This window comes from Triturus cristatus, chromosome 3_1 (assembly GCF_964204655.1).
Source record: "Triturus cristatus chromosome 3_1, aTriCri1.1, whole genome shotgun sequence".
NCBI classification, from domain to species: Eukaryota; Metazoa; Chordata; class Amphibia; order Caudata; family Salamandridae; genus Triturus; species Triturus cristatus.
Window position 1 is genome coordinate 688,133,297 of NC_140583.1, and position 22,407 is coordinate 688,155,703.

The window sequence follows — 22,407 nt, forward strand, 5'->3', positions numbered from 1 at the left end:
TATGAAAAGGTTTGTCAGCTTCCCCAGACAGCTTTGCCGGCGCAAGTGCCCCTTGAATTCAGGCTCACGAATTAAACAATAGGCAGAATGTACACATCTATAAAAGTCTGGTGTCAACTAAGGCAAAACACGGAGGGGCATATTCTCAAGGATCTATCGCCGAGTTATCGGCACTTCATCACAGCCAAAGTCGCGATAAATTTATCGCCCCATTCACAAGCTGGTGCAAACAGCCGATATCACCAGTTTACCTGTGACAGCATGCTCAAAAAACATCGCCACAGATGACCCCCGCAACTATCGCTATTGAGATGCAGAGTAGGCGTTCCTGAGCAAAAATCCGCAACAACACCACTCTGCAACATTCTCAACGACCAGCCCGATTGGCGATAAGATCCCAAAACATTCGATAAGGCATGTTAGCAGCAGGAAATTAACAACTGTTCTGACCTGGTGCAAAGTCGGACGAGAACCTGCACCAGAAAAGGGACCCAAGCCCACAGCCACACCTGAAGAACAACAGATACCATGGAGCTACTCATCATGCAGCTCGGAGCAACAACAGGGCCACAACACCCACAGCCACCACCCCCAGGCCCACCACCCACCCGGAACTCCCCGCTCCCCCCGGACCACCACAAAGGCAGCGCAGACAAAGACAGCGGAGCTTCAGGATACACACCAGCCTCACAGACTTAACACCAGAGAATGTCATTGCCCACTACAGACTCAAAAGGACAACCATCCTCCGCATCCTGAACATTATTGCCCACAGGCTGACGGTACCAACACAGCGGACAACCAACATCTCACCTCAGACAAAGCTGCTGGCTGTGCTGCACCTGTTGGCCTCTGGGACATTCCAACCAACAACCGCCAGAGTCGAATGAGTCTCACAGCCAGCCCTAACCAAGTTCCTCACACCTGTCCTGGATGCCATCATCAGCTTGGTACCCCAGTACCTATACTTCCCCCACACTGCGCAGGAACAGCTGGAGACCAAGCAAGGCTTCTACGCCATAGCTGGATTCCCGCACGAGTTGGGGGCAATTGACTGCACACATGTCCTACTTGCCGACACTGTACACAATTACCGCAACAGAAAGCCCATGCATTCCATCAATGTGCAGGCAATAGTGGACCACCAGGGACTCTTCACCAATGTCATTGCCAACTACCCAGGCAGTGTGGATGATACCTTCATCTTCCGACAGTCCAACCTCAACCAGCGCCTCTAACATGGTACCAATGGGAATACACTGCTCGTTGGCAAGTACCAAATGAACATACCACACACCTCAACTCCACAATCATGCAACTCACAACTCTGGCAATGCACATGTCACAAAATCACATACAACATGCCAAACAACATGCCCACCCACCAGACACGACAGCACAACTTACTGTGGTAACCTTGGTTAGCCATGTACATGAGCCATCAACGGCATGGCACCTCAGACACACAATAGCGGAATGTGGGGAGAGGTGGAAACCAGGCATGTGCGAAGAAGGCAAGTGACTCATGAATGAGAATGTACACAATGCCAAGTGTGGCGGAGATGAGCTCGACAGACTGCAGTATGCAGACCACAGACATATCCATGTCTACATGCACTGCTGGTGTTTTGAGTGTGGTGGACAGTGGACCCAACCATGTCACCCCAGCCAGTGGGGAAGATCGTGGAAATGTAGCTTGTGACGTCCCCCCCCTGTAAGCGTGTGTGGAGTGGGCTTTCCCAGCGTATGCCAGGCCAGCATAGGGGTGTGAATAAAAAGCACGTAGCTCTGGGCGTGGTTCTCTTCCGGAATGCCCAATGTGTCTGCCAGTGCGGCACTTCCAACCCCGCCAAGAGACCGACACCGTCGCCGTGAGAGGTGTGGCCTGCAATCCTGTGCCCTTTCTACACACCGGGCCACAGGTCCCCGAACCCGTTATGCCCTCCCCTGCGCAGCCATGCCTCACTGCTCACCTGCCGACACCGGCGTGTGTCAAATAGGGCCCACCAAGTGCCGGCAAAAGCTCAAAGCCCGAGGCCTGCGACCTTGGCCGCGTCCTCAGACCATCACGGCCTCCGAGACACAGGCCCGCTTTACTCCTTTCTCGTTGACGTACTCTACCGCTGCCTCCGGCCTACACTACGGTCAAGTATGTCACACATTCGGAACTGAGTCTTGATTATACAGTGGCCGAGTACACATATCAATGCAGAATTTAAATCACTATACTCCCTTCGATGTGGTGACACCAAGTCTGTGCATGGCATCCCAACCACACGTGTCTGTTGGCCCTTGATGACTACACCTTCGGCCTACACTGCTGTCCAGCAGGCCTCACACCAATCCAATCCACTCCGTACCAGGCAGGACACGATATTGTCGCTAGCTAAACACCCATTCAGCTCTGGTGCTACTACCTCCGTCAGCCACAAGTCATCCCTACATGCCATTTCAACGTTGTGTGTTCCAGGAGGAGCTTGCTGACCGCTGCCTCCAGACTACACAGCAGTCAAGTAGGTCACACATGTGGAACTGAGTCTTGATTATGCAATGGCAGAGTATACACTTTATGGCTGATTTTATCTCACTATACTCCCTTCTATGTGGTGCTACCAAGTCTGTGCAAAGCATCCGAACGACACCTGTGTGTTGGCCCTAGCTGACTACTGGCTTCAGCCTACACTGAGTCTGAGTAGGTCACACACTTGGAACTGAGTCTTGATTTTTGTATGGCAGAGTTCATATCATTTCACGCAAGGAGAGGATTAAGAGGAAGACGTGGTTCAGTTCATAGGAAAAAAGGATCATCGTCACGGAGGTGATCGAACACTGCCAACAACTGCTCTGGTGTCACTAACTCTGTGCATCGCGAGCCAACAACATGTGGCTGTGGGCCCCTGCTGACCGCTGTCTCGGGCCTACACTGCGGTCGAGTAGGTCACACATTGGGAACTCAGTCTTGATTTATTTATTGCAGTTTTTATATCATTGTACTGGCCTCATCGTAGACTGCATCCCCATTCAGCTCAGGTGCCACTAAGTCTGTTCCCCTGCTTCCATGGACACTTTCTGGTTGAACTTTGGCGGCAACTGAGTCTATGGACTGGGGGTTGTCTTCATCATCATGTTGGTGATACTGACTTTGTGGCAAAAACGAGGCTATAGCATTCCACTCCTCCATTTGCCGCTTTCGGCTAGCTTCTGCCCTCTTCATCCTGCCCTGGAGGACACCTTCCACTGTCCCCCGCAATCCTCCGCTACATTCACCTTCACCATCGACGAGGACCCGCTCAGCTTGTGTGGCCCTATCTCAATGCACCGCAAGTCACCGTCCCCTGGCGGTGTGCCTCTGCCGGCCACAGTGCAATCGGGGCCACTAACTCTGTGCAGCTGAAGTAATGGACCCTGTCTGATAGAATATTTGATGGCCTCAGGCTCGATGGACTGGTGGTCATCAACGCCATGTGTCTGTGGCCCTGAGCTGTTTGCTGCCTCCGGCCTCAAGTGCGATCCACCTGGCCTCACACATCAAATCAAGTCTTGACCTGCCCGATGTCACATCACCACAGAATGCACATGCCACCACCACCAGGACCAACTCCAAACAACAGGTGCCAGAGTCAGAGTAGTCTTACTGTCAGACTATCAGAGTTGCTCACACCGGTCGTGGGTGCCATCATCAGCTTGATACCCTGCTCAGCTCTTCATGTGCCACTAACTCAGTGCAGCACAACTCACGGACCATTCTGGTTGCATGTTGGGTGAACACTGTACTTTCTCTGGCTACCACCATGATGCTTCACAGTTGTTCATGTTTTGCTGGGGTTTTCTGTTTCTGCTTTCATTGTGATCACTGTTCAAGTTGTTGTCAGCACCTACGACTCAATAACGGCTGGTTTACACTCACCCCACACCCACCCAGCACAGGCGTCACTGTACATGTGATCCTGGCAATAAAGGTGTCGAGCGCACATGCCCGTAGCTAGTTCAACGAATTATCTGAGTGTGTCCGTGTGCTCATGATGTATGCATTAGGGCCCCGGGCTGACAGCGGACGCAGACATGTCACTGCAGGCAGCGGGTGAGACCTTGCACATGTAGCTTGGTTGTCCCCCACTCAATACGTAAGAGGAGTGGACTGGGACGGCGTATGCCAGTCCAGCGTGGGGGTGTGGATGATTGTCCCGTGGCTCTGGATGTGGTTCAGTACTGGAAATGTGCAAAGGCATCTGTCTATGTCGCAGTGTGGGTCTCTGTTGGGGAGTGTAGGTGGTCCCTGATGGGACTTAGACACCCACGTATGTTATCTAGTTCGGCTTCCATGAGGTAGAACCCCACCCACACCTGTTCGGCCACCCCCTTCTGGCAGTCTGACACCTGGCCTTGAGAATACGATGTGTGCTTTGGTGGGCTGCTGGGAGCCAGCCGTGTTGGTGGATGCGTCCAGCTGTGTGGTCTGTGCAGGGGGTGGGGTATCCTCGATGCAGCTGGGCTGCCCTGCTCCTGGAGGTCGATTGCCTAAGATGTCCATGAACTGTTGTAGGGCGTCGGTGTTGGAAGTGTGGTGGTCCTCTTCAGCATCACTGTAGAGTTGTCTGGTCTGCTCTGCAGGAGGTGTTGTTTGTTCCTCTGCAATGTGAGGGGGAGATTCTTGTTGACATTGTGTTGGTATGTATGTTGACGCATTGTTCAAGTTTACATACAGACTGCATGACAATGTACATTGTGACTGTTTGGGAGGAGCGGACTATTTGATGGGGGACAGTGGACATTTGGACTACATGACGTAGGTGAGGTTGTACACTTACATTTTCATCTCACAGTTTCCTGCTATGTCAGATGTCATTGGCACAAGCGGACCCAGTTGTGTCCTCTGTTCTGCAGTGTAAGTGTTGCACTGTGTACCACATTGTCGTCCATGTGGATGTGCTGTCATTGCTATGTATGTGTGCTGCATTGTGGGAGAGTCGCCCCTGCAGCTGTGATTTTGCTGCCCCTTATCCCTTGGAGGCAGTGTGCCTTTGACTTTTGTGCTTTTAAGGTGCTGTGATGTTGGCGACTTGGGTCATTTGTGAACTTGGATGGTTTTTGTACTCTTGTGCATTGTTTGTCTGCAGATGTACTGTTGACGTCAGTGGTTGTTTGTGCACGTGGATGTGTCAGAGTGTGACCTGCTCGTTCCCGGATGTGGTCCACACTCAGTCACCTCAGTGTCATGATGTGCGCAATGTCACGGTGGTTGTACGCCAGCCTTGCTGCTCGTCATTTAGTGTCACTTGCATTGTCAGTGTGGCTCACAAATACGCATCTTTGCTGTGTTTCGCACCGGTGCATTGTGTGTTGTGGAACTGGTGATCTGTGGGATCGGACCCCTTTGTGCACATGGTGGTCTGGGGCCTACTTGATGTTTGTATGTGTGCTGCAGTGTGCCACGGGGATCAGGGACATGACCCAGGGTCATTGTGGGTGTGTGGGGTGCTACACGTTGTTGTGCAAGTGTGCCATTGTGCCCGTCACCCCCGTCCCCCCACTCCCTGTTCGTTACTCACCCTATTGATGTTGTGTCAGGTCAAGTTGAGCAGTGTCCAGACTCCCGACTCCTTGCACCATCTCCACACTGATGACTGTGGCCACCATTTGCTCCAGCTCCTGCTGTGGCGCAGGATTCCCACCTCCAGTCCTCTTTGCTGCCTTCCTGTTGGCATTGGGTTTCTGCTTGGTTAGACTTTTCACGCAATGCTAGCGCATCTTGACCTCCTCGACACTCCGACTGCATTCAGGATGGAATGCCATTTTTCCGTCTGTGTTGCCAATGACACGGTGGTGGTGACGGACAGTTGTTGTTAGTGTTCTGTCACCTCCGTGACGACGATCAGGTTGTCATGCGGACTGTACCCCATCTTCCTGTTCCTCTTCTCCTTGGCCTTCCCCGACCCCGAGGTTCCTTGCTGCTGGTCTGTGGGGCCTGTGGGGTTCGCGTTGACCTGGGCACTCGGGCCGGGTGCATCCATGTTGCTACGCAGTTTATTTTGTTTTTGGTGTGATTTTCTTGTTCTGCTGTTATAGTGTATTTTCCCGCATGACGCATGGGAATTGCAGACCTGTTGCTGGTTATCGCTGATTTGTGTATCACCATTGGCCTCATCGCACCTTTTTGGGCGTTCGTGTTTAGCATTTTAGCGGCGACGCGTTGATTTTAACGCTGTCATTTGACGCGTCATTGTGTGACTACCGCATGGTGCCGCCAGGTTGAGAATACTACGTTAACACAACGTTGTTTTCCTGCGATAGACTGCGATGTGCAGAGTTGCGTTAAGCTAATTTTGCGATGGTTATCACACATTCTTGAGAATATCCCTCAGAGAGTTTCGGACTTAATGAAGCATTATGGTTAGAACTTGAGAAAGACAAAAAATCAGTGTACAATCAATTCCTTTATAATGCTCTTAGGTCAACTTGCACCATCAACCTCTGGAACAAAAAGGTACACCCTATCTGTCACCCCTGGAAGAACTTACAATCTCACTCCGGTTTTAGCACGGCTCACCGATGTATCATCGGTACCCTGCTCAGTGACAGGCACACCCACTGCTGTGATCTGGAGCCTGCTCACTGATGCACTGTTGTCAATATTTCCTTATTAATATCCCCATTTTTACTTTGTCGTCTTGAGGACCAAACCTTCAGGAATAGATCGGTGTGGATTTTGCGAACCGGAGAGACTCCATATCGAGCTCATCTGCTCAACGTTGTGTTTGGGTGTTGGAACGTTTTACTTTGTATATTTGTGCATTTACCCTTGTGGGTCATTATTCTAACGCCCCTACCAGCATACACATGCACACGTTCAACTTTCCCTATCGCCAGCTCGTGCGTTGTTTGACTTTCCTTGCTAGTAGGGGTAGTGTGCCATCATGCAAAAAAACACCTGTGATGGGTTGGGACCATCAGACGGAAGCGATCAATCCAACATGGCCGCCAAGCGTCGAACATCCAGGAAGTAGGGTCAGCGCTCTAGCTGACACGCTACTTCAGGTGGACGTGCCCGCTGAAGAAGGCTGGTGGGAGGCGAAAGCAGCGTCTGGCATGTCCGAGTGAGTTTGGGAGGATGAAGGACCACACGACCGGGACCAGAGGAAGAGTGGAGCACGAACATCAGGAGTCATGCAGAGGAAGAGGACGGCATCTGGAGTGGAGACTGGAAGACGCGGGATGACCTCAACAATGGGGAGGAAGAAGGAGAGGACAGAGACCGATCGAGGAGCACTGCGCACGAGACCACTGCTTTCCCCAAGGGTGAGGAGGCTGGGTATTCCATCACCACGGTCCAGGAGGGTCGTGGGAGTAGGCAAGTGCCAACAGCATGCACTGTATTGGTTAAGGGGTTGTGGGCATGTTTATAGTGAGCACTTACATCCCTACACTAGGCACCCACAACGTTAGGGCTCTGGTGGTGGTGCACTTTTCCCTCCCCTTCATTTGAAAGGTACAAAAGTAGTCTGAGCCTTTTCTTTTGTTTTTTGTTTTATTCTCTGGGTCAACTCTCGCCTGACAATCCGGGAAGAACCCAAGAGTACAGAGACCAGAGGAGCCAAGAACAAGGACCCAACCAGCGGAAAAAAACCTTCCCCAGAGTCTTAAAATACATACTGTTTCGAGTGTGTGCTATCAACATACTTAACGCAATAAAAAAATAGAATAGAAAAGCGCACCTTCCGTGTATCTGACCTGCCTCAAAAGAGGGGTGGTAGGTCCGGGTGGGAGCTCACGACCACAGTGGTGTCAGAAGTGGGATACCCTGTCTGGCGAAAGACAGAACCCATGCCATGGAAGCAATAATTACTCAACTGGCAGAAGGGCAACGCCATCTGCAGCTCGTCTTTGAGCAACAGACCAAACAGGCGCAAAAGTAAAGAGAAGCCCTGCAGACTGCCCTAAAATACCAAGCGCCCTACTAACTGCAAACGAGCAGGTTCAAGACACCGCGGTTGTGTGCCTCACAGAGGCCATATCAAGTGCCCGCGTGCATCCTAATGTACCAGGGTCAGTCCTTCAGAAGTTCCAACAGGGGGATGACCCGGACAATTTTTTTGTGAACTTTGAGAGAGTGGCCTCCACAGCCACCTGGCCACCAGAAAGATGGGGACAGTATATCGCGCCCTTATTATCAGGGGAATTACAGGCCGCCAACCCGGCAGGTGTCACCAGTTATGCCGACATAAAAAAGCCATTCTGGAACGTCTCAGTTATGACCATGATTACTACCGGGCTCCTTTCAGAAAAGAGAAATGAACTGTGGGAGACAATCCAAGGGCCCTCTATTATCGGGACTTAGGAAATTGTTGGTTGCAACCTACCACCTCATCCATCGACGAGCTCATGGAGAAAGTATATTTAGTGCAGTACCTGGAAACATTACCCTTTAACACGAGGGCATGGATCAAACAACACCCCAATTTGTCAGTTACGGTAGCAGTGGACCTTGCTTGTGCATACCACCGATCCCCCGAGTTCAAAGCTTCTTCCCTTAGAACCCAGATAGGTCCCCCAAAGATTCTGAGCAAAACAGCCACAAACCCCATAGAACATAAAAGTCAGGTCCTCTCACGGCCCCAACCCAAACCACCTTCCTCTGGATCTCCCCCATCAGGGCCACAGTGTTTCCACTGTGCCGAATGGGGGCACATAGCCCGACACTGCCCTTCCCTCCTTCCCCTCAATAACCCATGGTGTTGGGGTACATCCGGGGGCGGGTAATGGTAACAGGAAAACCCCAGAAAGGTACAAGAAAAAAATACATGTGAACGGAAAACCGGTTCTGGCATTTCTAGACACAGGGTGCCACCATACAGTAGTCGATAGAGCCCTGCTATGCGAATCTTAGATAGTGGAAGATGAGTGCATACAGGTGACTTGTGTTCATGGGGAAAAGAAGTTGTATCCTCTTGCTGAGGTTCTGTTTGATATAGAGGGGGAGTCACAGTTGAGGAAAGTGGGAGAGGTGCCAGACCTACCTGAGTCAGTGTTGTTAGGAACTGACTTTCCCAGGTTTCATGAATACCTGCAGGCACATAATCCGTCCCTTCCTTCAGTGACATGGCTGAATAGCGCTCCCTTCCACAGTGAGGAGATAGAGGAGACGTCCCCTAAAGTGCCTAAAACTCGTAGGGAGAAAACAAAAGAACAGGCTATGTATCAACAGACTGAGCCTGTCTTATCCACTCATGTCTTTGCTTCCTCAGAAACTCCTCAAGAAGCTGGCCGGAGTTTCCGAGCAGCCCAAAGAGATGATACCATGCTACAAAATGCATGGGAGCAGGCTCAGGAGGATCAACCGGATAAGGTAGGCCCCTTCTTTTGTGTTAAAAACGGCCTCCTGTATAGGATATCCCAGAAAGGGGGTAATAGAAAGGAACAGCTACTAATTCCCCGAGCTTTTAGAGAACAGGTGTTATGTCTAGCCCACAGCCAGACCAGGGGTGAGCATTACGGCAAGGAGCATACTTTGAAATATCTACTTCCCAAATTCTATTGGCCAGGGGTATACCACGAAGTAGCCAGATATTGTGCTTCCTGTTCTCGCTGTCAGTTGGTAAACGCTCCATCCATACCCAAAGCACCACTACAGTCCCGACCCATCATAGACATTCCATTCAAAAGAGTAGGGATGGACCAAGTGGGACCCCTAATCCCCTCTGCCCGAGGACACCATTACATTTTAGTACTCGTAGATCATGCAACAAGATACCCGGAGGCTATACCCCTGTCTTCCACAACCACCACCGCAGTAGCTCATGCCATGGTCACTTTCTTGTCCCGGGTTGGATTTCCCATGAGTTATTAACCGACCAGGGAACCCCGTTTATGTCCAGGTTGATGAAGCAGGTATGCACCATACTCAAAGTCAAGCAGATACGCATATCAGTTTACCACCCCCAGACGGATGGGTTGGTGGAGCGGTATAACCGCACAATAAAGACCATCCTAAGTAAGAGCATAGACAAAGCAGGGAGGGATTGGGACCGACAACTACCCCTCGTCATGTTTGCCATTAGGATACATGAACAGAAATCTATGGGTTTCTCATCTTTCGAGCTTCTGTTTGGAAGGAGACCCAGAACGCTCCTGGACATGGCAATGGAACAATGGACAGAGGAGGAAGATGAAGGCAAGCCTCTTCTGCAATATTCCGCCTCCCTGAAAGACACATTGTCCTGCCTGTGGGAGGAAGTTGTAGGATCCGAATTTTAGAATATGATTAGCACAGTGTAACTAAAACTAACTTATTCGACTCAGCCCTGTAAGAAGGCCCTTTCCGCATCCATTTAGTAAGTACGGCGGAAAGGGCCGAAAACAGGACCGCGGCTATCTTGGCCCTTGGCTCTCTCATCTAAAGGAGCTACAATCACGTGGTTCCCTGAACCCATATTTTCCTCGTTCAGCAGACACTAGTTTTAGAAGACAGGCTGAATTGTATTTACGACCGAGAAGCAAGGTCACATCTGCCAAAAGGGAGTACCAAGCAAATTCCTTCTGAACCTGGGACGAGAAGGGAGTCACCCGGTCGACCTTCTATTCTTAAAGATAGTAGCCCTTTTTGTATCATTGAAACTAGATATAGGATGAGCTCATTAGGAGCGCCTAGACTGGCTGGTACTTTTCCACTTATAAGGCTTTGTATGTTGCGCTGTAATGTACAAAAGTATGAGTTTGACAAGGAGCCAGCAGTCTTCCTCGGCACACCCCTTGGGTGAGGATCGACGAGGCTCCTCTATGTAGAGTTTCCTGTTTGGCCAATAAACGCTTGAACCTTCTACGTTGCCAACTGCTCGTTATTTGACTTACATTGCGGGTCACCGGTAAGTGTGGCCCTTGGGACGAAACTTGGATACAACAGTTGGCGACCACGAAGGGACCCCGTGATAGGGTCCAGCCTCCCCCGTAATCGGGCGGTAGGTCCGAGGGCGTTTCGGTCGGGTGGGCGGAGAACGAGCTCAAGGGTTCTGCTCCTCGCGCTCGAGCGGGAAGCCCTCTGCTGCTAGTCACCCTTCACCGGGGTCCTACGGGCTCAACTCAGGAAACGGACCGGGTTGGTCGAGAGGAGTTGGCAGCGAAGAATGGACATTCGTACCAGGGTGCACCCGGTGAGTAGAATTTTGATTTGAAGCACTGGCTACAAGTAGTGCCCGTTTGGGTTTTGAAACACGCGAGGTGGAGCGTGTAGTGGTATTTGAAGCACAGGCTCTAGGGCGGTGCACTGATTTTGAAGTAGGCACTGAGAAGCGGTGTCACTGTTGGTTTGAAGCCCGATTGGTATGGCTGGGCATTGATTTGAAAAGTACATGTACATATGGTATGGTTTGATGGGCCCCTTTTCTGACTCGATGAACCGCGCGCGTAATATAGCCTGATTGCACCTGGGAGACTCACGACCCAAGCCGGGTAGCCGCGAGACATATCCTCGGCGAGGCACCGACCTCCCCGGGACAGGCCTCAGTGGTGAACCGGAAAGGCAGTGAGAGGATCCATGGTGTAGTCAGGGATGTCTATTGTTGGAGATGCTACCGATTAGTGTGGGACTGGCTCACTGACTAGGTGGAAAACGTTGTAACGTCTTGGTTGTGGTTTATGTCATTTGTGTTTGTATTGGACTAATTACCATGCCCTGTTTTAGTAAGTTGAATTGTTTCAGCTGTTGCTGTCAGACGGGTGACTCTCGGCTAGCTGAGAGTCAGCCCGCCCCGCCGGAAGGCAGTCCCAGCCACTATATGTATGTGAAGCATGGAATTACCCCTTTATTGTTTTGTACTCTGTGGCATAAATATACTAAAAGTAACGAAGAATTGCAATGGCCAAAGACTGGCTCGTTTGATGAGAAAAAGATTGCTTTCTTGCAGGAACAACTGTTCTCCAGACGCAGCCGCCAGGCTATGTTCGATGCCCTGGGTTCATGGCTGAAAGAATCCAAGCAGCGCCGGATAAGGGAGGAGAAGCGATCTAGGGCTAAGGCAGGACAGAATGTGACTCAGAAGGCCATAGCTTATGATAGGTCTCGAGCAGAGAAGGGAATAGACTGTATGAACCGAGAATTTCGATTGAAGGTAGATAAGAGCTATGTGACTCGGCCCAATGCTGAAGATGAGATAGAGGACTTATTGGATATATGGCCACCACCTCCTTATGTGCCGCAACGGCTGTATCCGGAGGTGACTGGAGTCTCGGCCCCAACCACGGCCACATCCTTAGGAACCTCGGGGGCCTCAGCCCCTCCGGCTCCCCCCAGCCCCCCTCCTTCGACAGAGCTCTCCCGACTGTCCACATCTGTGTCGGAGGTGATTACTATGTTACCAGCCCTGTTAAATGCTGCAGCAGCTGGGACAACACAGCTGCCACCCGGGTCAATGACTTCCCCTTCTGCCTTGCCCTCCTCCTCCGCGAGTACTACGCCAGTAGCAGCTGTCACCACTCCGACACGTCCGGTTTCTTTGGCTGAGGGTAAGAGGTTGTTTACTCGTTCGGCCTTGGGAACCGAAGAAAAGGACGCTATTGCTGTGCAGGCATCCCAATGGATGCGGCAACCCATTTATTTATTATCAGATATTTGGAGCACCATGAGGGATTACGAGCCGGTAATGCAGCAGCATGCATTAGAACATATGGCAAACCGCCTTATATCATTATGGGAACAAACACACACGGAGGGAAGGGCCCCGGCCATATTATACGATATTGTCACACAAGCCCATAAATCCCGCCTTACCCCCGAAGAAGTGTATGGGAATGTGCAGACCCTGGTGGCGTATAGAACCCGCCTGCAGTCCACTAATCCTACGGGGCTATCCCAGTACCCTATGCGGGAAGTACACCCCATCTACCATCCCAAGATCACGGAAGTCGTAGGGGCCCAGGGGTAGTTACTCGTCCCAGGGTGGAGGCGCGTTTCCAGGAGCAATGGGTGTACACTCCCTGGAAACGTAGTGAGGTGTTGTCACTAAAAAGTCAGTTACCAGATCCCAGGAAGAATCCCACCGCGTATTACAAAGAGCTTACTGAGGCAGCTTCCTCCGCAGTAATGACGTTGGCAGACATCGAGCTATTCTTCGCTCTACTAGTACCGGTGGACATTTGGCACCAGGTGCATGATCAAGACCATGTAACCGAGTTTGGGGGGACCTGGGAACAACTACGGGGATGGGATAGAGACCGTAAACCAGGGAATAAGCCCCGGGCGGAAATATTGGCCCTCCCTGATAGGATAATAAATTATATGCATTCACTGATCCCTCCCCGAAAAGTGGATTGGGATAAGTTAACGGCCTGCAAGCAGAAGAAGGTTGAGAGTGTATCTGATTTCTTTACGAGATTTGAGGGAGTTTTCATTGACTTCAGTGGACAGGACCTAGCCACTGAAGGAGGGGTACGGTTGTTCGTGAATCGATTCGTGACCAATCTGTTGCCAGAGGTGTCGGCTCGATTACAGGCTGCCGAAAGCACCTGGACAACCACCACCCCGTCGACAATATTGAGTATGGCTCAATATTATGAACATCGGGAGAATGAAAGTAGGGATAAGACAGAAAAGAAGTCGAAGGACTTGAAGACTCGAGTATTGTTACAGCAAGTAGAGAGAGGACAGGGAAGAGGTAGAGGGTCACAGAATTTTGCTTCGAGAGGGGCGGGTCCGCCGCAGACGATGGGACGGACAGATTTGGGCATAAATCAATGTGCCTTCTGTAAGCAGGAGGGGCATTGGCGAGCCCAGTGTCCGTTACTATATGAACAGAACAGTGCTCCGAGAGGACGGGGAAGGGGACGTTTCTCTGGACAGCGAGGGGGATCTACGAGGTCAGAGCATTCGGCGGCAGGTGAGATAGGTCAGAACTGTTTTGATCATGGTCAGGGAAGACAGTATTAAAATGACGATTATGTGGTAGATGAAGGATCAGGTTATTCTCAAGCATAGGACAGCCAAAGACAGAGTCAGGGGCAGGTGTCGATTCCGATTGATCAAGCTGGACCTTACGTTCATGCACGATTACTGAATGCATCAGGTAAGTTTCTAGTTGACACTGGGGCCATGAACAGTTCCGTTTCACGTGTCCTAGTCCCGGGGGCTGCTCTGTCTGGCCAGAATAATGTGTCTGTGGGGTTTTCTGGAACTCCGGTGGTAAGCCCCATCTCAGAACCGCTTCCCCTTACCCTGGGGCCGGTATCGATAGACTCACCTTTTCTTTTGACCTCCCAGTGTGGAGAGAACCTTTTAGGCATGGACCTATTGAAAAGATGACATGCTCACATCTATTGTTCCCCAGAGGGGGTCTACCTGACCATAAAAGACCCTTCTCCCCTCTCTGCACAATGCTTCTCTAAAACAGAACCTTTACCACCAGAACTGGCGAACATTCCGGAAACCCTCTGGGCGACCGGAGACACTGATGTGGGCCATTTACGAATAACCCCAGTATCGATTACCTTAAAACAGGACGCCCAGTTGCCAAAGATTCCCCAGTATAAAATTGCCCCTGCTGGGGAACGGGCTCTAATGGCCATCATTCATGATTTGATAAAGACTGGAGTAGTGGAAGAAACGGCCTCTAATACATGTAATAGCCCTATTCTTCCAATTCTTAAACGAGCCCCGACACAACCGACTCCTGATTATGCTGATACCTATCGATTCGTGATTGACCTTCGAGAAATCAATAAGATCGTGGTACCCCAGTACCCTGTGGTACCTGATATTAACTCCGTCCTGACAATGATTCCTCCAACGGCACAATTTTTCTCAGTTATTGATTTAAAAAACGCTTTCTTTAGTATCCCTATACATCCAGACAGCCGCTATCTTTTCGGCTTCTCATTGGGGGGCCGTAGCTTCAGATTCTGTCGCGCCCCCCAGGGGTTTACAGAAAGCCCCAGTATCTATAGTCAGGCACTGAAGAGGATACTGGACACCTTGAGTTTGCCGCCAGGTAATGTATTACTCCAGTATGTCGATGATCTCCTGGTGGCCTCTGATACTGAGGAAGGCTGCCGAACGGCAACAGCGGAGTTGCTGCAACATTTGGCAAAACATGGTAAAAAGGTATCACTGTCGAAGTTCCAATATTGTCGACCGGAGGTGACCTATCTCGGTCATCTCCTGTCGAAGGAGGGAAGGCGATTGACCCCGGAACGTATTGCATCCATTACTAACATGTCTGTTCCTCGCACGCAACGTGATGTCCGTGCTTTGCTTGGCATAACCTCTTACTGTCGCCAGTGGATTCCTAACTACTCTCTCATCACTAAACCTTTCTTGTATTTAATCACCAAAGATGTGCATGAACCCCTACCTTGGACTGATGAGTGTCAAATGGCTTTCCTTTCTCTAAAGACTGCTTTATGTTCTGCTCCTGTGCTGGGCACCCCGGACTACCGGAAGCCTTTTGTGCTCTATGTGCATGAGGTGGACGGTTGTTCGCTTTCAATGTTAACACAGGACTTTGGAGGTAAGCAAAGGCCCTGTGCATATTTCTCAGCGGTTTTGGACAACGTCGCCAGAGCACTTCCCAGCTGCCTGAGAGCCACGGCCGCAGTAGCGATGGCGATCAGGCAATCGGAAGGGCTAGTCCTAAATACGGATCTCACAGTGATGGTACCACACGCTGTGGACGTATTGTTAAACAGAACTCAGACGCAGCACTTAACCAGTGCGCGTCTTACGGGGTACGAATTGACCCTGTTTGCACCTCACATAATCATTAAAAGATGTATGACTTTGAATCCTGCCACGTTGCTACCCCTCCCCCCGGGAGAAAGTGGCCAGGATGTACATGATTGCATATTCCGGACTGAAGAAGAGACAAAGGGCCGGATAGATCTAACAGACACCCCCTTATCGGAACCCCAAGGAGAATTATATGTTGATGGCTCATGTTTTAAATTGCCCAACGGTAATACGGTTGCGGCCTATGCAATTACCACCTTGCGGACCGTGGTAGAGGCGGCCAAAGTACCATATCTTTCCGCCCAAGCGGCTGAATTAATCGCACTACTTAGAGCGTGTGAGTTGGGAAAGGGACTGAGGTTGAATGTCTACACTGATAGCCAGTACGCCTTCGGCGTGGCCCATAGCTTTGGGAGGTTGTGGGCAGAACGAGGGTTTCTTACGTCTCATGGTGACAAGATAAAGAATGGACAATTGGTCGAACGACTGCTGGCCGCATTACCTTTGCCAGAAGCCCTCGCCATTGTAAACTTGTAGTGCCCATAAGGCTGTAACTGATGATGTTGGGAGGGGTAACGCTTTTGCAGACAAGATGGCTAAGGAAACGGCCCAGTCAGATACCCCCTCCATGTTTATAGTTAGTCAGTGCAGAAGGATGGTAGAAGCAGGCATTTTTCGAAACACTGTAGATAGTGTGAGAGAGTTGCAAAAAGAAGCCACCCCAGAGGAGCTGCAGTATTGGCAGGAGCAGGTGGGGCGGTTAGACGAGAATGGGTGTTGGACGGATTTATCAGAAAAATGCAGATGGATGCTACCGAATGCATTCGTGAATGCGGTGGTGGCCATGGCACATGGTCCCACTCACGTCGGGGTCCGAGGCATGTGTGCAATGTTGGACCCTGTATGGTACAACGTTAATACCCAGAAAACGGCTAGAAATCTGGTCCAGCATTGTATGATTTGCCTCCAGCATAACCCGGGGGGTAGTACCCCTGTGTTGTCAGGGAGTTTTGCCCCACCTACCTTGCCTTTCGAGGTACTCCAAATGGACTATATACAACTGGAACGGGTTAACAACCTTAAATATGTTCTGGTGGTAATCTGTACCTTCAGTAAATGGGTGGAAGCATACCCCACTAGAGAAAACACAGCTATAGCAACTGCCAGAGCCCTAATAAAGGAGTTCTTTCCCCGATACGGGTTACCACGAGTAATCTGGAGTGATAATGGGACACATTTTAATGCCAACTTAGTTCAGCATGTATGTAAAGGTTTGGCCATTCGACAGAAGTTCCACGCCGCAAGGCACCCACAGTCAGCAGGCCTAGTTGAGAAATATAATGGGATCCTGAAGCTAAAATTAGCTAAACTACAGGACACGACGGGCCTGAAATGGCCCGATCTTCTGCCCTTGGCCCTATTGTCTGTAAGAACCACCCCTCATTCTCGGAGTGGGATTTCCCCTTACGAGGTAGTTTTTGGGAGACCAGCCAATGTATGGGGGGTGCCCCGGCCAAAGTCGTTTAGGGATATTGAGTATCCTATGCTGGCCGACTACCTGTATGCTTTAACTAAAGATCTCCGTTCTATCCACCAACAGATTTCAGCAGTACTGCAGCCTCTGCCGGAGGGCCCCGGACACAGCATCGAACCAGGTCAGTGGGTCCTAATTCGGAACTTCCAGCGAAAGTCGAGCTTGGAACCCCGCTGGACCCAGCCACATCAAGTGCTTCTGGCCACGAGGACGGCGGTAAAGGTCGAAGGGAGGCAGCATTGGATTCATGTTTCCCACCTGAAGCGTGTCCCGCTTCCTTTGCCCGAGGATTACCAGGACCAAGAGGAGAACGAACGGCACAGAGGTGAGGACGACGCCGAAGAGCCACCCTCCCCCGAAGCCCACGGAGAAACAGAAGGGCAGGGCTAGAGAGCCACGAGTTCGGGGTCAGCTGTGGCAAATAAGGCCCTGCCTGGGGATCGAACGCGTGACCAGGAGGGCCACACACCTTGTTCCTTCTCTGATCCCACTGTGCCCATTTTGTTCATAAATCCTGAAACCCCTGGTCACACTCGATACCACCTGCGGCCCCGCAAACGGAATGAGATCCCCCGGTCCGGCTTACCATAAAAGGTGAAGTCCGAGTTAAGGGACCTAGGGGATCACATGAACACTGGACTGAACTCGTGGAGGGCGTGGAACTATAAGTGATAGCCCTGTTCAGAAAGAAGATAGAGACATTGATAGCAAGAGGGGCCCAGGTAATCCTCCTCTTCGACCAGAGTTGCGTCAAGTGCAGCTCCCACGTGAGAAGTTTTTTGCACCCTTGATTTTTATTCTTTTTTCTTTTGATACTTCTACTGTTTTGGAATGCTAAGAGTCTGCCTGTGAGGCTCTAACTTGGACACAGGAAAGAAGCACCCTCCGGCAGAATGGACTGCGTATAGTTTTTCTTTTTGTTTTCATTGTTTCCCGAGCTTAGAACTGGACTTTTAGTGAGAATGTATCCCTTTGCTCGCTTCGCCCTTGAAGAAGAACGTCCCATAATTCCCCGCCCTAGATATGCACATTTACTAATGTTTTCCACATGGAGTTTGCGTGCTAAAATTGTGTTTATTTCTATAATAGCTGTGTCATTTCTATTATGTGTAGGGTTGTTCATTTATTTAGAATTCCGCCACCCAGTCCATACCTTGGTGTTAACTACCCCCGCTCCTCAGGAACACCATTTTCAGACTTTGGCCCCCCACAAAGAAAGGCATCGCCAGACTTATGTACATAATGCCTTCATCGAAATGCTGCATCAGACTCACAGTTCCACAAATGTCACCGATTGCTGGGTATGTGGCCTCCTCCCTTCAGTAATGCATAAACATGATTTGTTTATATCAATGCCGTTGTCACATCTAGGGAGCTGTGAGGCTTGGTTTAGATTGTTGTCTATGATATATGAGCATTATACTGTAGATGCGCATAGATTCTCGGAGAAAGATTATGAATTAATCTTGGCCTACATAGAGAGGCATCAGGGATTCACTCCCAATGCAGAAGGCACTGATGGCACTTTAGATCCAACAGCCTGCATGAATGTGTACATGGACCATGAGAATGATACTTGGTTAAGGGATGAGGTATTAGATTTTGTATCCTTCAATTTCACCGAGTACTTTAGATATTTTCAGGAACGCAATGTCTCCGAAGACAAGATTATACCTGTCCCTGTATTGAATACGTCATCCTCTTTTTGTGTCCAGGGTTCCGGCCACCTGTTCGTAGGATTTAGCAGATGTAATTACACTTATCGATTGCGGACTTTTAGTAGTCCTCCCATTTTAACTCCCCCGAACATATATTTTGTATGTGGGGAGAATGCTTACACCTGGCTCCCCAGGGGATGGTCGGGCAGGTGTTATCTGTCCTTCCTCTATCCTCCTGTGTATATTGCCCCCTCAGATTACCATAAATCTCACTCATTGAATAAAAGAAGTCTGTTATCCCGATCCATTGATAAAGATGTCACTGATCAAACAGATACCCCGGCCCAACATTTCGTAGACATTATGAAAGGGGTCCTACCTATATGGGGCCCTATCCTCACTAGTAAGGAAATCAGAAGGCTGTCCAGGGTGGTGGAGGGAGTAGTCAATACCACGGCCGGGATATTGACTAATATCACTGTTGAGCTTCAGGCGACCCGGCTTGTGACCCTTCAAAATCGTCTTGTTTTAGACGTCATACTGGCTGACCGCGGAGGAGCATGCCGGGTGATCGGGAGCTCCTGTTGCGTATATATACCTGACTCCGCCCCTTCGGTTCATTTAGCCATTCAGAAACTCCACCGACTGGCATCAGAAATCCATACCGAGACTGGTACCTGGTCCCTGTCAACTTGGCTCTGGGACCTTCTGACTACCTGGGGGTGGAAACTATTCATGGTTCTGTTGGGTATTGTGGGTTTCCTATTTACCTGCTGCATTTGTATCCAGTGCGGCCCTGCCTGTTGTTCCTATTGTGCCACCCAATTTCGCTCTGCACTACATAAATCCCCACCTACCCAAGCTCATGCCCAGATGACCCAGAAAGAAATTCATGATCTAATGCAGATAGATGAGGGTATCTTTGAGGATTAGTCATACTTATTTTTATGTTATTTTAGCTACACTATGCTAAAAGGGCCGTTCTGTAGGATCCGAATTTTAGAATATGATTAGCAAAGTGTAACTAAAACTAACTTATTCGACTCAGCCCTGTAAGAAGGCCCTTTCCGCATCCATTTAGTAAGTACGGCGGAAAGGGCCGAAAACAGGACCGCGGCTATCTTGGCCCTTGGCTCTCTCATCTAAAGGAGCTACAATACGTGGTTCCCTGAACCCATATTTTCCTCGTTCAGCAGACACTAGTTTTAGAAGACAGACTGAATTGTATTTACGACCGAGAAGCAAGGTCACATCTGCCAAAAGGGAGTACCTAGCAAATTCCTTCTGAACCTGGGACGAGAAGGGAGTCACCCGGTCGACCTTCTATTCTTAAAGATAGTAGCCCTTTTTGTATCATTGAAACTAGATATAGGATGAGCTCATTAGGAGCGCCTAGACTGGCTGGTACTTTTCCACTTATAAGGCTTTGTATGTTGCGCTGTAATGTATAAAAGTATGAGTTTGACAAGGAGCCAGCAGTCTTCCTCGGCACAACCCTTGGGTGAGGATCGACGAGGCTCCTCTATGTAGAGTTTCCTGTTTGGCCAATAAACGCTTGAACCTTCTACGTTGCCAACTGCTCGTTATTTGACTTACATTGCGGGTCACCGGTAAGTGTGGCCCTTGGGACGAAACTTGGATACAACAAAGTACATGTCAATATGGAAAACGCACAAAACAGACAAAAGTATCAATATGATCGTCACACTAAACGGAGGGAATTCAAGGCAGGGGATCAGGTACTCATCCTTCTACCCAGTTCCGAGAAAAATCTCCTAGCTACCTGGTAAGGCCCCTACACGATACTGAGTAAAGTAACCCCCGTGACTTACAGAGTAGACGTTTCCCATAAACATGCTGCTGGACAGATTTACCATGTAAATCAACTCAATGCATGGTAGGAACCCGTTCCTACAACCCCAACAACAGGGGCCTCCATACACCATATCACCGTAGATAAACCTATGGAAGTGGCCTTCACCCCATAAACCCACAAAGAAGAGACCCACATACAGTTAGGGTCACAAGTCTCGGAAGAACAGAGGCAACAAATGTTATCCCTCTGCGAAAAGTACTCCTCTGTCTTGTCAGGGACCCCAGGATGAACTTCTTTAGTGGAACACGACATAGTCACAAAAACAGCCTAAACGGTTCAATTAAAACCTTATCGTATCCCAGAGGCCAGGAAGCAGGCGGTGGACCAAAAAATACAAGCCATGTTAGAGGCCGACATAATTGAGCCATCTCATAGTGCTTGGTCGTCTCCAGTTGCCCCTGTACCAAAACCTGATGGTAGCATTATGTTTTGTATAGACTTCTGTCAGGTGAATTCCGTGTCAAAATTCGATGCCTATCCCATGCCAAGAGTGGACGAATTGATTGAGCGTTTAGGAGATCCCAGGGTCATGTCCACCATAGATCTAACAAAAGGCTATTGGCAGATCCCATTAACGCAAGTAAAAAACGGTCTTTTCAACACCATCAGGCCTTTACCAATTTAAAGTCCTGCCCTTCGGCCTCCATGGGGCCACCGCTACTTTTCAGCGGTTGATGGATGCCATATTAGCCCAACACCAATGTTTTGCTGGTGCATATCTAGATAACATAGTTGTGTACAGTCTCGACTGGGATACCCACCTAACCCATCTAGAAGCGGTTCAAACACATTGGAGCAAGCAGGCCTTACAGTTAACCCAAAGAAGACCACCTTCGGAACTGAACATATAGAGTACTTAGGTTATGATATTCGGGGAGGATGCATAAGACCACAAGTCAACAAAATAGAGGCCATCTCAAAGATACCCTGACCCACCTGTCGGAGGGATATTCGTTCCTTCCTCAAGTTGGATGGCTATTATAGAAGATTCATACCACACTTCTCTGAAATCACCAGTCCCCTCACTGATCTGCTTACAAAAACACACACAGGGAAACATCTCCATTGGTTTGGTCCTCAAGAAGAAAGTTTTCAACAGCTAAAAAGAACCCTGTGTACCTCCCCTGTCTTTACCTGTTCTGATTTCAAGAAAACCTTTTTCCTCCAAACCGACACCTCGGGAAGAGGCCTCGGCGTCGTACTGTCCCAGCCTGACGATTCCGGGGATTTGCCTCCCATACTGTGCCTAAGTAGAAAACGATATACCAGAGAAACAAAATACGCCACAATCGAAAGAGAATGCCTAGCCCTTAAGTGGGCTATGGAAGCCCTACAATACTACCTTTTGGGACGTCCCTTCCTTTTTTTAACCAATCACGCTCCTCTCACCTGGCTGTTGCTGCACAAAGACTCTAACTCAAAGGTCTTACAATGGTTTCTTGCTTTACAGCCCTTTACCTTCAAGGCCATACATGTTCCGGGGAAACTTCAAACAAAAGTGGACTATCTCTCCCGGTTTCCTAACTTTGAATGGCCCGACCGTCCATTCCCGGGGGAAGGCAGTGTTATGGTTTGGGACCATCAGACGGCAGCAACCAATTCAACATGGCTGCCGTCGTTGAACAACCAG

The 22,407-nt window shown here is 49.9% G+C and overlaps 1 long non-coding RNA gene across 1 annotated transcript in view; it reads left to right on the top strand.

The window, feature by feature from the left end:
• The window catches only part of LOC146860807 (uncharacterized), a 32,602-nt gene extending 12,142 nt beyond the window's left edge, over positions 1-20,460 (top strand). Inside the window, exon 3 of the long non-coding RNA XR_014978865.1 lies at positions 17,310-20,460. This is a non-coding gene — a long non-coding RNA (uncharacterized LOC146860807). The remainder of the gene's footprint in view (positions 1-17,309) is intronic.
• The last annotated feature ends 1,947 nt before the right edge of the window (positions 20,461-22,407 follow it).